Genomic DNA, 17,321 nt, shown 5'->3' on the forward strand with positions numbered 1-17,321 from the left:
CACACACACACACACACACTCTCTCTCTCTCTCTCTCCTCACACTCACACACACACACTCTCTCTCTCTCTCCTCACACTCACACACACACACTCTCTCTCTCTCTCCTCACACACACACACACACACACACACACACACTCTCTCTCCTCACACACACACACACACACACACACTCTCTCTCTCTCCCCACACACACACACACACACACACACACACACACACACACACACGTTGACAAAACAGAACAGAGTGTATAATATTGATCATGCATAACCTAAACACTTTGAGCTTACAGCTCTAGAAAATTTACCTCCTGGTCTAGTGCAAATGTTTTTTCCCCTTCCTTAGCGTCAAAACTTCATGACACTCTTCAGATAATTGCTTCACAATCAGCTTTTCTGCTACCCCATACCGCATTACCTCAGCTTCAGTCACATCATAGAGTACTCCTGGGGCATTCTGTGCCAAAAAATTCTACCCCCCCCCGCAAAAAAATAAAAATTCTGCACATAATATTTTAAAATTCTGCAAAATTCTGCAAATTTTATTTGTCAAAATAACACTACACAATCACATCAGTTTCAATTATTTTGGTAATTTATTTCAAAATACTTATCAGTAAGTATGTCTGTAACAATACAGACACACAAAAATTCCCCCAGGAGTAGAGAGTTAAAGAAGCCTCTACAACAACCCAATTCCTCTTTCTCTGCCCCCTTCTTCCCTCCAGAGCCCAGCTGGGGGGCCAGACACCCACAATCTGTTCCCCCAGAACCCACCTGCGGGTCCCCCCAGGCAATACACCCAAACCCTCCCCTCCTCAGAGCCCAACAGTCCCCCCCCCCAGCCCAGGTACCCGCATCCCCTCCCTCCCCAGAGCCCAGCTGTGGGCCTACCACCTTGCCCAGACACCCATGCTCCTCCCCCCGCCCCCAGAGCTCAGGGATCCAGACGGAGAAACAGCCTGATGCTCGGGCCCAGGCTTGCACAGAATTTCCTGCGCGCAGCACCTTCTCCTTCCCTCAGGGCATGCTGGGAACTGCAGCTGCCAGGAACCCTCTAGCTCCCTCTCCCTCCCCCCCCCCACTCCCCCCTCCAAGCAGTGTGTTCTATGTGCAAGCTGGGCTCTGCCAAGTCCAGCAGCCCCTAGTGCTTTAGGATGCTAGAGTCCCTCTGCAGCCTATGCTGAACTTGCTGCCATCATCTCCCAGCTCTACATCCTCCTCCCCACAATGTCCTATGAGGCCGGGTGCAGGGGGTTCAGTATCCTTTGCACTCAATACCAGGGTAGGGTACAAGGACCAGAAGGTGCCCATTTCCACACCTTTGATTGTTATTGTAGTGCATCTGTAAGCAAGCTTTCCTTGTTTCCTCCCCACACAATGTTATCAGCCCTTTTGCCCCAGGTTAACTTACTTTTCTTTGCTATCTCTGTGTGTTTGTGTGCATAATAAAACTAAACCAATTGAGGAGAAAAGGCTCTTTATTCATTCAACACACTGTGGTTGGTGGGGGTGGAGTTTACAGGGGAGAAAATGCAACAGAGGGGACAGTTTGGTAAGGAACAACACAGATAAGTGCCCCATTACTCTGGCTCATTGATCAAACTGGTTTTCAAAGTCTCACAGAGATGCAGAGCCCCTTGATGTGCTCTTCTTATTGCCCTGGTGTCTGGCTGCTCAAAATTGGCTGGCAGGTGATCTGCCTGAACCCCCCACCCCAGTGGAAACTTTTCTCCCTTTGTTTCACAGATATTATGGAGCACACAGCAGGCAGCAAGAACAATGGGGATATTGCTTTCACTGAAGTCTAACCTAGTACACAAACAATGCCAGCAACCTTTTAAATGTCCAAAGGCACATTCCACCACCATTCTGCACTTGCTCAGCCTATGGTTGAATCAGTCCTTACGGCTGTCCAGGCTGCCTGTGTATGGCTTCATGAGCCATGGGAGCAAGGGGTAGTCTGGGTCTCCAAGGATCACAATTGGCATGTCAACATCACCAATGGTTATTTTGTGATCTGGAAAGAAAGTCCCTGCTTGCAGCTTTCTGAACAGACCTGTGTTCCTAAAGATGTGCACGTCATGCACCTTTCCCAACCATCCCACGCTGATGTCAGTGTCTACAGCTTGCAACACCATTGAGAAGTACCCTTTTGGTTTATGTACTCTTTGGCAAGGTGGTCTGGTGCCAAGATAGGGATGTGCGTTCCATCTATCGCCCCACTGCAGTTAGGGAACCCCACTGAGACAAAACCATCCACTATGTCCTTCATGTTGCCCAGAGTCACTACCCTTCTTAGCAGAAGTCTGTCGATGGCCCTGCAAACTTGGATCACAACTGATCTCACGGTAGATTTACCTACTCCAAATTGATGCCCCACTGATGGGTAGCAGTCTGGCATTGCAAGCTTCCACACAGCAATCACCACTCACTTCTCCACTGTCAGAGCAGATCTCATTTTAGTATTGCTGCGCTTCAGGGCTGGGGAAAGCTCTTCAGACAGTTCCTGGAAAGTGGCCTTACACATTTGAAAGTTCCACAGCCACTGCTCATCAGTGCTTGTTTCCCGGGCCCAGAAACAGCGCTCAACCGTGTCAAGGTGATGCGTGATGGTCACCAGCAACTGCGAATTGCTCTGCTCTATGTCTTCCAGCATGGCTGCTTGCGTGACATCACATTGTTCTGTGTGGCAGCTCCTGTATCGGCTGTGTAAATACTGCAGGATAAGGCATGAGGTGTTTGTAATGCTCACAACAACAGTGTACAGCTGAGCGGGGTCCAGGCTTTTCATACTATGGCGTCCATGCAGGTAACCCAGGCTTATGAAAAAAGGCTTGGTTTGTTTGCTGTTGATTTCAGGGAGGGAGGGAGGTAAGTGCATCATGGGAGGCTAACAGCATGTTCCCATAACCACCCGTGCCAATGTTTTGGTCCCATAAGGCATTGCAAGCCCAACCCAAAATTCCACTCATCTGTGTCTACATGCACTGCGGGATGGCTACGCACAGTGCAGTGTTCCGTGCATCAATGCAAGCCCTGCTAGTCAGGATGCACTCCACCGACACAATGAGCGTAGTGTGGACACGCAAGATCAACTTGTTTAAATCAGAGGCTCAGTGTAGACTTACATGAAGTCGACTTAGCTTTGTAGTGTAGACGTGGACGGACAATTATTTCTCTTATACTAGTGAATATTTAGTAAATCAGCACCTTTTCGAGAGCAAAAGAAAATAAGTGTGGGAGAGACCTAGCACCCATAAAAAAGGATTCTGACAATGGTCACAAACACATAAGAGGCTCCTGAGCTCGTTAGGTAAATTCTGCTGTGAGTGGTGCATTGTGTTTTACATTTCCAGGCGTGGCTTTGATTGGTTTTGACTTTTTCCTCTTTCTGTGAAAAGAAGTCAAATGCCATTTTTATTCAGACTCTCCTTGCCTAACTAGAGATCTGCAGGTTTTTTCCCCACAGCCAAACCATCCTTTTCCAGAGTGTGCATTCTATAGCATCTACTGTACCAGGTTCTTAGAAAGCCTGAAGCACCAGGCCTGTCAAGGCTGCTTCCCCACTTTGAACTTTAGGGTACAAATGTGGGGGCCTGCATGAAAACTTCTAAGCTTAACTACCAGCTTAGATCTGGTCCGCTGCCACCATTCCCAAAGCTAATTCCCTTCCCTGGGAAGCCTTGAGAAACCTTTCACCAATTCCCTGGTGAATACAGATCCAAACCCCTTGGATCTTAAAACAAGGAGAAATTAACCATCCCCCCTCCTTCCTTCCACCAACTCCTGGTGAATACAGTTCCAACCCCCTTTGGATCTAAAAACAAGGAAAAATCAATCAGGTTCTTAAAAAGAAGGCTTTTAATTAAAGAAAAAGGTAAAAATCATCTCTGTAAAATCAGTATGGAAAATAACTTTACAGGGTAATCAAACTTAAAGAGCTCAGAGGACCCCCCCTCTAGTCTCAGGTTCAAAGTACAGCAAACAGAGATAAACACTCTAGTAAAAGGTACATTTACAAGTTGAGAAAACAAAGGAAAACTAACACGCCTTGCCTGGCTGTTTACTTACAAGTTTGAAATATGAAAGACTTGTTTAGAAAGATGTGGAGAACCTGGATTGATGTCTGGTCCCTCTCAGTCCCAAGAGCGAACAACCCCCAAAACAAAGAGCACAAACAAAAGCCTTCTCCCCCCCCAAGATTTGAAAGTATCTTGTCCCCTTATTGGTCCTTTGGGTCAGGTGTCAGCCAGGTTACCCGAGCTTCTTAACCCTTTACAGGTAAAAGGATTTTGGAGTCTCTGGCCAGGAGGGATTTTATAGTACTGTACACAGGTGAGCTGTTACCCTTCCCTTTATAGTTATGACAAGGCCACATACAGAAATGTATATAAAACTATCTGCTTGCACATACACTTATCAAAATAGTCTGTGTACATCAGGTATAGGGCTAGTTTGGCCTGGCAACGGGCCAACTTGTGGGCATCTGTAGGCTTCAAGCTTTTTGAAAATCTGTCTTACTTTAAACAAATTAAAGGCTAAAAATAGCCATAGATCCTTTTTTATTGTAGTAAATATCAAACCACCTCGTGGCTGTATACATGCACTCTCTGAATCCTTCGCTGTACTAGGAAGAGGCCATAGAATTTACTGTCAAGTCACAAAGAAAATCATTTACATTGGTAGAAATTGGGGCTATAGGAAGCTGGTTTTGTTCTGATGAGAAGCTGTAGCACAAAAAAGTGAAGAGATTATAGTAGGAAACTCTGGCCCTATAGAACAAAACTCCTTTGAGAACTCCTAAGGGAGTAAAGACCTGCCCACCCTGGTGCTAAGCCAACCTGAAGTTCAGAAGGTTTTTCACTAACAAATTAGGCAAGTTCAGTGTATTTGCTTCCAAGGGCAGTTTCAGATGTCCACATGAGCCTTCCAGGAGCTACTGAAGCGTCTCACTGAGATTCCTATACATTCTTCCATTTGTGGGGCATAATTTGTCCCCTGTCCTAGTTGTCAAAGAAGCCAAGAGTCTCAGCTTCTTATCCCATAGATCTCATGCCCCTCTTCTCTCCTCAGAGCTGTGATGCACCTGAAGATGTTGAACCTCTGGTCTGTTACAAAGATCTAAATCCTGGGTAACTCAATTGATTTCAGTGGAGTTACCTGGAATCAGGGCTGGATTTACACCTTACACGTCCCTTGACGCATCATTTTCAGCACCCCCCTGCCTCCCCATGTGGCCCTGCCTGGAGCTCCCCTCCCCATGTGACCCTGCCTGGAACCCCCCTCCTGTGTCCCTGTGTGGCCCTGTGACCCCCAGCAGCCCTGCGTGGCCCACTCTGCCTCCTAACCTGGCTCCAAGAAGGCTGCTGTGATTTTCACTTGAGGAAAAAATGCACCTGCCATCCGCCTGCTAGCTGTTTGCCGTCACCCACCAGACCAGTCAGCCTCAATCCAAGCTGGTTCTGATGCCACAGCAGCCTCTGATGGGAGAAGGCAGATCTTCAGCATATTTTCTGGAGAAAAAAAAAATCTGCCTCCCTTGGACAAGAATTCTGCACATGCTGCAAATGGCACCTAAGGGGAGGGGGCACGATGTGAGACAAGCGGTGTTGGGGGGGGCGTGTCGGCAGGGGATGGGGCAGATGAGGAGGCTACCTCCTTCCCGAGAACCCCCCAGTGTGGCCAGCGGCAACAGGGCAGCAAAATAGCCCAAAATACCACAATTCACAACTGCTAAAAAACCCTGGCAACTGACAGCTAAAAATAGCCCAGAATGGGCTTCAGTGAGGGCTAGCCCTGTGAGTAACTACCCAAGGTCCAGGCAGCCGTGTATGGCTCATGCTGATACACAGGCATTGCCGCAATTTCATTAGTACTGGTACCCGAGCTAGCGAGATTAAAGGTAGCTCAGGTATGTCTACACGAGCTGCAATCCCACCCCACATACCCTAAATGCCAGAGGACTTTCAAGAAAGTGAGGAAAGAAGGTGGCTCAGAAGGAGAGTGGCAATAGCTGGTGTACCACAGGATGCTTGTGATTGTCTAGCAAAGGCCTGGCCCACACATAGTTTTTGAACCGCTTTAGCTATATCTGTTTAGAAAGAGCAGTACAATCCCCACTGTGGATGCAGTTATACTGGTCTCAAGGTCTTCTATCAGTATAGTATAAATAGTCTCCTAAATTTAAGCATCTTCACATCAGCGTCGTGGCAACCGTCCATCTCAAGAAACAATGGTGTAAGCACCAAAGCAGCTCAGTTACTATGCGTCTTGCTCAGCATTGCAGGCAGCTAAAAAGTCCAATTCTCGAGTGACTATCCTTGCCACAGATAATGCAGGCACAAAGCGCAGGGCCAGAGGAAGCCGGCCAGTATAACTGTGGCCACAGTTGTGCTTGTTCCCCTTTAACTATGTCATATTGGTTTTCTAAACGGATTAGCATGATTTGCATTGTGATGGTGTCCAGGCGCGCTAGGCCTGGACCAGGCCCTCATTTACAAAAAGACAATCCCTGCCCCAAAGTTTAGCTTACAATCTACATAAAGAGTCATAGTTACAGGGGTACAAAAAACGGCATGTAGACCAGCCATTATGATTTCCCACCTTGTTTGCCAGATTCCTAGCTTCCCAATCCTCTGCAAATCAACCTTTGCACTATGCATTCAGTTGACTTCATGTCTAAGTGAAGTTTCTCAAGTCTTGGAAGCCTGGCAAAGCAGCACAGCACAAAAATTGGAACCTGGACGTTTGGTTTCTTATTTTTTACCTGTTCAGACTTGTTTTTCAACATGGAGTTAGAATAAATTTAACAAAAAACAGTTGCTTAAAAAAAATCCCACCCTCTTCAGGGTGGGATTTGCAAAAGTGCTCAGTGTTGGCCTAGCTCTGTTCCTGTTGAAGTTAATAGTAAAACTCCCATTGACTTCAGTGGGATCAGGGTTAGACCAATGCTGAAAACAGATGAAAGGATGATACAGAACGTGAATAAAAGTAAAATGATTCCCTGGATGTTTGTAAAGCTTCTAACTTAGTCCCATGTTCCAGCCAAAGTACTGGCTGGACAGCAGTACTAAAATCCCCATGGAAAACCATCAGTACTGTGTGTTTACACTAGCAGGGGCCAGAGTGTGCAAAATGCACATGGCCCTCAGTAAGGACCCAGTGGGAGCTCAGGGAAGGATTGTACCTCAGAGGGCACAATCCCTCGCCCAGCTTCCCAGTGCATAGGAAGGAGCGTGCATGCTGCACCATTGCTATAGATAATGCAGCCTCTGCTTCCCCCACTGTTGTCAGATGGTTCCGTAGGCCAGTGAGGGTGGGGAATAGTCACAGCATTGGCTCCTTTCTGTCTTTTTTAAGGGTGATTTGGGTCCCCAGGGGATGCTAGGAGGGAGCAGTCCCTGCACTGCTCCAAGCGCTGACACTGTTAATGGCTGTGGCCCTTGCACAGGGATACAGTGGAGGAAAGCTGTCTTGGGCTCACCTTTCCTTAGTACCTGGGGCTAGGGCCAGGGACAGTGTGCAATTAACTGCTGACTGTGCCCAGTCTCTTGCCTGTACGCTAGCCCCTTGTAACAGGAGTGGATGCTGAGGAGAGCTAGGGTGTCTTGTATCATTTGAGAACATGGCAGTGCTGATATCTATTCGAACACATTTTTCTATAAGTTTGTTATATCAAATTGGGGTTGGATGGGGGTAGCAGGTCACAAATTGGCTCCTTCCATTGATCTTATTATTTGTAAAAAGAACAGGAGTACTTGTGGCACCTTAGAGACTAACAAATTTATTAGAGCATAAGCTTTCGTGGGCTACAGCCCACTTCTATTTGTATTACTGTAGCTGAGACCCCAGTCAGGGATCAAGGCCCCATGAAGCTTACATGGTCTCTGTCCCAATGGCCTTACTACCTTATTCTTGTTTTTTCTTTGTAGAGGAGAAAAGAATAACCCACTTTCAATTATAAAGGTCTTCCCATCTTGAGGGTACATTTGGAACTGCCTCTTTGTGCAGTGAAGAAGGGATTTCATCATACACCCTCCTTGCTTCTTATTGGCTACCAGAAGTGTGCAGGTGCCATCTAGTGGGTGTCTGTGATATGCCTGGTAGGCACCAGCAAAGGAGGCCTGATCACCAGAGAGCTCAACGTGAGCAGTTGTGGTCTGTGGTGTGTAGAGGGTAGATTATTTTTCACACGTTTCATTACAAAGAGTGAAAGTTTTGTTTTATCTAATTTCAAGAAAATGAGAACCTTGTAGCTTTACACTGAACTTTCTGCAATTTGCAAATGGTAAAAATTGTTTGTATGCACGTCTCTCATGGGCCTACAGACTCCTTGGGTTGCATTCCACCACATCTATTCTGTTATTTATTTGTATTGCAGTCACATCTAGAGGCCCCATTGGACTAGGTACTGTACCAATGTAATACAAACAGACAGTCCTTTTTGTCTGGGTGCCTTGACACTCTGTCACTCCTTGGTGGGCTACTAGTAGTGTGAGAATCAGGTTACACTGGCTTGTGGCCTACTTACATCTGCTCCTCCCCCACTACAAATCCTATCGGTCTCTAGGCCTATGGAAATGTTCTGGGTTCAGTAAAGTTATTGTTTGACTTACAGAATGTGTGGGCTAACTAGCAGCCAGCCAGCTATCTAGCCTCAATAGCCCCATTTACACTGGTGCAAGTCTGTAAGGTTTACACTTCTAGTGATTCATACTGTGTAGGGCTCAGGGTGCTTTGCATTTGCTTACTCTTCATGAAATTCAGGAAAAATTAAGCTAAATAATTGCATGCAGCCCTAATCCACTACAGATTGTGCCAGGTGCTGCATAATGAATAGGGCTTGTTTCTCATTTACACTAAGACCCCTTGGCACTGCTTTGAAAATGCAAAGCAGCCTTACAGTGATGTAAATGAGGCTCTGATCCGGAGCGGGGTTTCTGAGTACTATTATATGACAAATAAAAAATTGCAACAAATGCCAGGAAATGACCAACTTAAGGTTGCATGTGTCACACACTGACATTTTGTTCAGCTTTGGAGTTCACGTCATAATTAATTAGCAAAACGTAGACTGGCTATAAAAGCAGAATCCCAGGAGAACTAGAACTGAAGCTGTTGTGCACTACATGATACATACAACGTTACACCTGCTATGGCCGTGCCACAACATTATAAGAGTAGGCCAGGATTAACGCTGGGCTATACTGTGACTGGTAGGAGAGTGCTGAAAACATCCACACCAGCTGGAGTCCCAGAGTCATTCTTGCTGTCTCAGCCAGAATTCCTTCAGGGTAACTGGGGAGAGCTCATCTGAACAATGTCAGTGACAACCTCTAACAGAGTGCAGTGCGTTCTGTACTACAGTACGCACTGCAGTCTGTGAAAGGATGTCACCTCCCCTCCCCCACACTGTGTCAGCTCCATAGGGGAAAGAGGTGTGACCAGAGCTTTTGGAAAGTTTAATGATATCATCAGAGCTGTATTCTTCTGCTCCTTATGTTCAAGGACAGGAAAGGAGATTGTGGCTGGTCCATACACTTTGTGCTCTACCCGCCTCCTCTCACTCACTCTTGCACTTTACCTTTGACACGTATCGCGCTTCAGAGATATTTATATTTGATCATATAGGGACTGTAAGGGGCCATTCCAACACTAAGAAAACATTCATTTCAAGGACATTTCTTACTGCAGAGACAGAGTTTGCAAAAAATGGAAAATCACTGCAGTTTCGGTCATAACACACTGGTGGAAGGGTATAACTCAATCGGCCTCTCTAGAAATAACTTCTCATGCAATGACAGTTAAGGAATTTCCCAAGGCACTTAATCAGCTGTTTTGGAGATGTATGATCAATAATTGCATAGCTGAATGAATAATTAGCTACTGAGGTTTTGGTCTTAGTGTTTATACTTGCCATTTCATTATAAATAAGTCCTTTGTTCTCAAGGAACTGTTGTCAGTACAGTAATATGTTTCAGATTTGTATTGCTTTCTTTCTGCCTGTATATATTAATTTTATCTCATGTGTATTATTTTATCTATGTAATTATCAGACCTGTTCTTTGTCAAAAAATATATAAATTCACACAGGGAATTAGGTGTCAGAGTGAGGCAGATGCTCCTGAGAAAATGATGAATCTATTCTGAATTGCTCCTGCTTATCCTGAATAAATGACGGCCTTGTTATGAAACAGGTCATCGAGCAAGACGCCTTGAAAGAGCACTTCTTCTGATTAATTATGACCCTCTCATAACAAATACTAACTCTGCAGAGGAGGAATTACTTAATTTCTATTCAACCATTTGGAAATCTAATCACTGTAAGCAAGGGAAGATCAAGATGGACAAACAGAGACATTGCGCCACTATTGCAAATGAGCTCTGCCAGGTAGTAAAGTCATCAGGCATTTATCTTAACCAAAAGAAAAGAAAAAGAAAGAAAACAGAAAAAGAGTCATAAGCACATGTTGTCCTCCCATATGTGCACATAACTCCGATTGACACAAATAGGAATGGGACAAACACACATGGCGAGCTCTCTAGCATTCCTTTCTTCTCCCACATCCCATAGTGTGAATTATAAATCAGAGGGTGTGTGTTTGTGTGTGTGAAGAGAAACACTGAGGGCTTGTCAACACTGCAAAGTTAAGTCAACATAAGGTGGCTTACGTTGACCTAAATATGGAGGTGTACACATTGCAATGCTCCTCCCTCCGCTTTAACTCTCCTGCTACCAGTGCTTAATTTGTATTGAAAGAGGTGCTGGAGCTCAAGCAATTAGGTGCCAGGGCAGCAGGGCTCAAGCATTTATTTTATTTTCATCACGGATGCAGAAAACCGAGAGGTGCCGGGGCTATGAACTGCCGAGCCTAGAAGTGCCAGGGCTCAGCCCTGGCAAGCCCTGGCACAAATTAAGCACTGCCTGCTACACTGATATAATAAAATCACCTCAACAAGAGACACTGCATTGCTTTTACATCACCCTAAGTGGCTTCCAGGAGATGTCCCACAGTGCCCACCGTGATTGCTTTGGTCTCCGGTTTGAACTCCGCTGCCCTGCAGCCAGGTACACAGGTATGCACTCCTCCCCTTTCAAAGCCCCAGGAAGTTTTTAAATTGCTCTTCCTGTTTGTGATGTGGAGAGCTCACATAGCAACTGCCCAGCTGAGCATCCTTGAAGCAACCACGCTCCTGCCTGGAGTACATGGGAGGTGGTGGATCTCCTGGGTCTGTGGGGAGAGGAGGCTCTGCAGCAAGGGAGGCGGGTACCATAGGCTGGGGGAGGCTGTGCCTCCCCAAACAGCCAAGTGTGGTCCCACCCACACTCCGCCCCCAGCCCTCCCTTCCTGCTTCCGCTTGGCACGGCCGCCCCAGTCTAGCCTGGGGTGGGGGCCGGTGGCTATGGTGTGGGAGGCTCTGGGCTGGGGCCGAGGACGCAGAAGGGGCACGGCCTCGGAAGGGGAAGATGCGACTTTGGACATTTCTTGTAAACACAATTACAAGATAGAGGTGTAAGGCGCATTCCTTCTTGCAACTAAGTCAAAATGGGAGGGGGGGTTGCTATTAACTTCATTGGGATCAATATTTGCTTTATAATAATGAATAGTCTGGTAAATAAAGAAAAAAAATTAAAAAATAAGTTTTTAAAACTCCTTTTCATCAGGCCTAATCAAGCTTAAAAATGGGTATGCTTTTGAGGTGGGAATGGTGGAAGGTAGAGCAACATATAGAATGGTAATTAATTAGAGCCTATAATAAATTGAGAGAAAGTATAGATCAAAGTAGACAGTTAACCAAATCAAAATGGGGTTAGAGTTCCTCTCCTTAATAGCTCCCTCTGGATTACAGTGACAAAGGGCTCTGTAGACCCTTTGTTTTTTTATAATATTTTTGATTGACAGAGCCTCTAGTCATTAGTAATCCAGACAGAGCATCTGAGGAGAGGAACGCCAATCCATGCCTTGTACCTTTCTCCCCTCCCATCCTTTCCTTTGATCTTTGAATTTAATTATGAATTAAATCCCTGGATTATACATAATGTCACTCTACATAACTCTTCTGCGAAGGCCTGATGAAGCGCATGGTTCCTGAAAGCTTGCTCCTATTTAAACTGTGGTTAGTTATCATGATATGAAAGGGACACTGAAGTCAAATTTGGCCCAGAATTTAGGTGTTGTCAAACAAAGATTTTATAAAACTTTAGACCAATGGAGTCATTTAAATATTTTTTAAAAAATCATTAAAAACAATTTACAAAATATTCCCTGGCGGAGTTTGCAACCAAATGTTACAGTGTTGTATCAGTGTATGCAAATCTAAATGGAAACAGGGCTATTCATGGCAACAAAGATCTGCAGAGGAATTATGGGACTGTGAGTCCCCAGAGAGTCCTCAGACTGCAGCCACCACCTGGCAGCTCACTGGTACCAGAAGAGAGTGTAGACTGGTGAACCCTAGCTCACCACCCAGAAAGTTTTTGATTGGAAGAGATGTCTGACCTCTCCAATTGGCTCAGACTTGCTATTTAAGCCAGAAGAAGGCACAAACATTGTCTGAGCAACTAGGTGAATTTCTGCATGATTGCTACAATGGACACTGCCTTTTTGCCTGACTCCTGAGCCCTGCCTTCCTGGTTCCTGCCCGCCTGCCTTGTTCCAGATCCATTCGCTTGACTCCTGACTCTTTCTCTGGCTCTGAGTCCCAGCTCTGGATCCTGGCTCCCAACTCCTGCTCTGACCACTAGGCCTAGTCCCCCCTGCTCTGACCAGGTCTGACACCAGGCCTCTCCTCTAGGGTGACCAGATAGCAAATGTGAAAAATCGGGACAGAGGGTGGGGAGTAATAGGAGCCCATATAAAAAAAAGCCCCAAATATCAGGACTGTCCCTATAAAATCGGGACATCTGGTCACCCTACTCTCCTCGGCTTCCTCACGAAGAGCACAAGGAAGGGAGAGTGGGAGGAGCAGAAGAGAGAGGGATGAGGAGGCTGTGCAGAAGGGAGAGCTAGAAGGAAAGGGAGAGTAAAGAAGAGAAGGATGGGAGCGCAGGTAATCTCCCATCAGCGCAGGTAATCCACCTCCTGAGAGGCGGTAGCTAAATCGACTGAAAAATTCTTCCATTGACCTAGTGCTGTCTACACCGGGGGTTAGGTTGGTATTGCTACATCTCTCAGCGGTAGGTATACTGATGGAAGTTCCGTATGTAGACCAGCCCTTTGTCTACAATACAGAATCTAAATCGGGAGCACTGGATCAGGGGCGGCTCCAGGCACCTGCAGGATGTGCAGATCCGATTCCAACCTCTTCATAGTCAAGATATGGCTGCACCGATCCCTCCCCACGGCTCCCATGAAGATTTCGCGTTTCCAGACCACCTGGCTGACCTGGGCGCAGAAGGGTTGGGATCGGAGAAGGGGTCCGTCCATGGCTCCCAACCAGACTTACAGCGCATTGCAGACCTGTCCGTGCCAGCGGATTTTCTTACCCTCTCCAAGGATGCCAAACCCAAGCTGATGAGCCCAGATGCGTTCATGACCCCAAGCACATCTCTTCAGCAGATTGCCATGTCGCCGGGAAGCAGCGTCAGTTCCCTGACTGCAGTCACAGCCATGAGCAGCGCTTCCGTCACTGACCCCGCTGTGCCCAGGCCATCTGAGGACCTGACTTTGAGCCCAAAGATGCAGTTGGACACCAGCCTGACGCTGAGCAGCAGTAGCAGCAGTCTCCAGACGAGTCCTAGGAACCATTCAGTCCTTATCCCTGGACTCCCTGACAAGCTGACCCCAAAGGCCCCAGTCCCGGTCACACCAGCAAACCCCCCTCTGGCTCTGGAGCTGCAGGAAGTGGAGCCCCTTGTGGTAGCCCAGGCCTCACCCACCCGTGAGCGCTCCCCAGACGTCATTTCCTCGGCCTCCACGGCCATGTCCCAGGATATCCCAGAGATCGCCTCTGAGACGCTGCAGCGCAGCTTTGCCGCAGCCCCGGCCGGGCTCCCTGCAGAGGTGCTGGAGCCCAACCACCATGCGGACAGCATGGCCTCGGCCACCTCGGCCTTGCACTTGCTGTCCCCAAGGAACCGGCACAGCTCCGAGCACAGCCAGCACTCCCTGGACATGGCCCCCGTGGAGGTGGACAGGCTGACCACACCCTCGTTACTGGAGACTGCTTTAACTCAGGAAAATGCATCTTCCAACAGCGTCGTGAGCCAGCCGTGGCCAGCGGCCCCCGACATCACCAGGGAAACCAGGAACAGCATAGCAGACAGCCCAAGGGATGACATTGCAGAGAAGCACAAGAGCTCTTCCTATCACAGGCACAGCTACCACCTGCTGCAGCACGACAGCCAGGATGCCAGCGCAGAGCAAAGTGACCATGATGATGAAGTTGCAAGTTTGGCTTCTACATCAGGCGGGTTTGGTGCCAAAGCATCTGCACAGAGGCTGCCTGTGAAGGACTGGAAAGCCAAGGTGTCCCCTCGGGCTTCCCCCAAGCTCAAACAGAAGGGCAAGAAAGATGACGGGGATGTGACCCAGTCCCCAAGGTCATGTGATCACCAGGTGACCGCCGAGTGCCAGGATGAGCGGATGTCTCTGCTGCGGCGCCAACAGAGGGAGCTCACGGAGCTGAGACAGAACCAGATGGAACTAATGCGGAGACTCACTGACCACCTGGATGCTGTGCAGAGCTCCCTCATGGGTCACATGGAACGAGCGATTGATTCTCAGCAAGAACAAGAGCAGCGGAGGCTGGACCGAGCTCTGACAGAGGGGCAGCAGTGGAACGGGCAGCTCCAGGAGCACCTTTCCCAGCAGCTCTCGCAGTCCCTCTCCACTGCTGCATGCAATCGCCAGGAGAGGACCATCCGCGAGGAGATGAAGAAGACGGTGCCCCAGTGCATTTCCAAGAGCCTGGACCCTGTCACTGGCCAGCTGAGCAATACGATTGCCGCCAAGCTCATGGCTGTCGAGGGGACATTGAAGGAAAACGTCACCAAGCGAGTGAAATCAAAGAACCTGACAGATGCCATTGCGAGGGCAGCAGCGGATGCTCTGCAGGGGCCCATCCAGTCGGCGTACAGGGAGGTGTTCCAGAGCGTTGCATTGCCGGCGTTTGAGAAGAGCTGCCAGTCCATGTTCCAGCAAAGCAACAACACCTTCAAGCAGGGGACGCAGGAATATATCCAGCAGCTCGAGACTCACATGAAGAACAAGAAGGCGCGAGAGCAGGAGGCCCGAGACTCCCGGCTGGGCCAGCTCCGGCAGCTGATCCGCACCTTCCAGAGCAGCACAGATCAACTGGCCTCCACCATCACCACCAGCGGGCACACCGAAGTGCAGCGTCAGCTGCGCGTCATTGTGGGCAACATGCAGGACTCTATCCTGACCCAGGTGCAGCGGGTCATCAAGGGAGAGGTGAGCCTGGCCATGAAGGAGCAGCAAGCGGCCGTCACCTCGAGCATTGTGCAGGCCATGCGCTCTGCAGCAGGCACACCCATCCCCTCTGCTCACCTGGACTTCCAGTCTCAGCAGACTCACGTCCTGCAGCTGCTGCAGCAGGGCCGCCTCAACCAGGCTTTCCAGCAGGCTCTCACGGCAGCTGATCTCAACCTGGTCCTATACGTCTGTGAGACGGTGGATCGTCAGCAGGTGTTTGGACAGCACCCATGTCCACTCTCCCAGCCTGTCCTCCTGTCTCTCATTCAGCAGCTCTCCTCGGATCTGGGCACCCGCACCGAACTGAAACTGAACTACCTGGAGGAGGCAGTGATGCACCTGGACCACAGCGACCCCATCACCCAAGACCACATGGGGTCGGTCATGAACCAGGTGCGGCAGAAGCTCTTCCAGTTCCTGCAGGCGGAGCCCCACAACACCCTGAGCAAGCTGGCTCGCCGCCTCATGATCATGCTTCAGGGCCTGGTCACCCCCAGCATGACCTAATGGCACCCGGCTGCCCTGTGGGTTGCTGCGCGGGAGCCTGCCCTGCAGAGCCAGTAGTTACTAACCTCGTGTGGCTTGTGTTAAGAGCTCTTGCCAGGTAAATGTGTGGTGTCGCTAAGGCTAACGCCAGCTGTGTATAGCCCCAAATAATCACTCCACGCTCACTTGGCTTCTTTTCTTAAACAGCCTCTTCTGGGAGCGCTGGGCCTCTCGGCACCCACCCCCGTCCGTCCCTGAGTCACCACCACCTGTCACATGGCAGCGCGGCCATTCCATTGCTTCCCCCTTGAGTTGGGCGTTTGCTCCCAGGAGTGGAGGAGAGGGGAGCGGGGATGGGGCTGTGAGCTGGGCATGCATTCCTCACTCCCGGGAGGGGGCCCCAGGCTGAAGTCCAGGAGCCCACAGCCAGATAGAGGGGAAATGGTTTCTGTTAGCCCCTTGGTTCCCACAGTGGCACTGGCCTAGCAGCAAGAAGTCTGGCTAGTCCCCCATGCAGGGCGAGTCAGGCACCAGCAGAGGGCAGTGTGTGCACATCTCCTGCATCGGTTCTGAAGGGCGAGCCAAGCGGGGCAGGTTGGTCAGGGAGCATCATGTTGTGAGCCCCTCCCGTGTGCTGGAGCATGTCCATGGATCAGACCTTTTCTTCAGTTCGGATTTTACACACGGTCTGGGGCGGCAAGCTGCGGGGGACGGCCTGCCGGTCGCCGTGAAGGCGGAAGTCAGGCAGCCTTCGGCGGCATGCCTGTGGGAGGTCTGCCGGTCCTGCGGCTTCGGCAGCAATTCGGCATGGGTACGCCGAAGGCGCGGGTCCGGCAAATCACCCGCAGGCATGCCGCCGAATCTGCGGTCCGGTGGACCTCTGGCAGGCATGCCACAGAAGGCTGCCTGACTGCCGTGCTTGGGGCGGCAAAAAAGATAGAGCCGCCCCTGCACTGGATCCTGGGTAGAAATGGGGAGGCACAAGGCCCCACCCCTCTCTGTGGCCACACCCCTGCTCCTCATCTACCCCCTGAGGCCCCGGCCCCCAGGCCGGAAGCCAGAGCTGAGCAGTGGTAAGAGCCGCCCAGGGAGCCCAGGCTGCTGTGGGGAGCCCCGGATGCTCCACCTGCCCTGGGCGGGGGGGGGGGGGGGGGGGAGGGTGCCCAAGTGCAGCCCCAAGCCCCTGTCCCCATCCCCCAGGGTGTAGAATTTGGCCTCCATGCCCTTCCCATTCTCCTTAGAAATGTTACTGTGATAGTATGATGTATCTTTTGATGTGTAAGGAGCGTCTTAGAAATAGGTTCATGTCTTCTGCTGGCTGGGATAGGGGTTGCCTGTACTGCTTGACAATGTTTTGTACTCTCTGCTGTGTTTATCCTTCGTAAGTGAACAGC

At 49.4% G+C, this 17,321-nt stretch overlaps 1 pseudogene; it reads left to right on the forward strand.

Annotated features, from left to right (window-relative positions):
* Window positions 1-10,349: 10,349 nt before the first annotated feature.
* LOC113406804 lies at window positions 10,350-15,948 on the forward strand (annotated as a pseudogene).
* The last annotated feature ends 1,373 nt before the right edge of the window (window positions 15,949-17,321 follow it).

The sequence above is a fragment of the Terrapene carolina genome, unplaced genomic scaffold, assembly GCF_002925995.2.
Source record: "Terrapene carolina triunguis isolate 2854851 unplaced genomic scaffold, T_m_triunguis-2.0 Scaffold141, whole genome shotgun sequence".
In the NCBI taxonomy this organism is placed as follows: domain Eukaryota; kingdom Metazoa; phylum Chordata; order Testudines; family Emydidae; genus Terrapene; species Terrapene triunguis.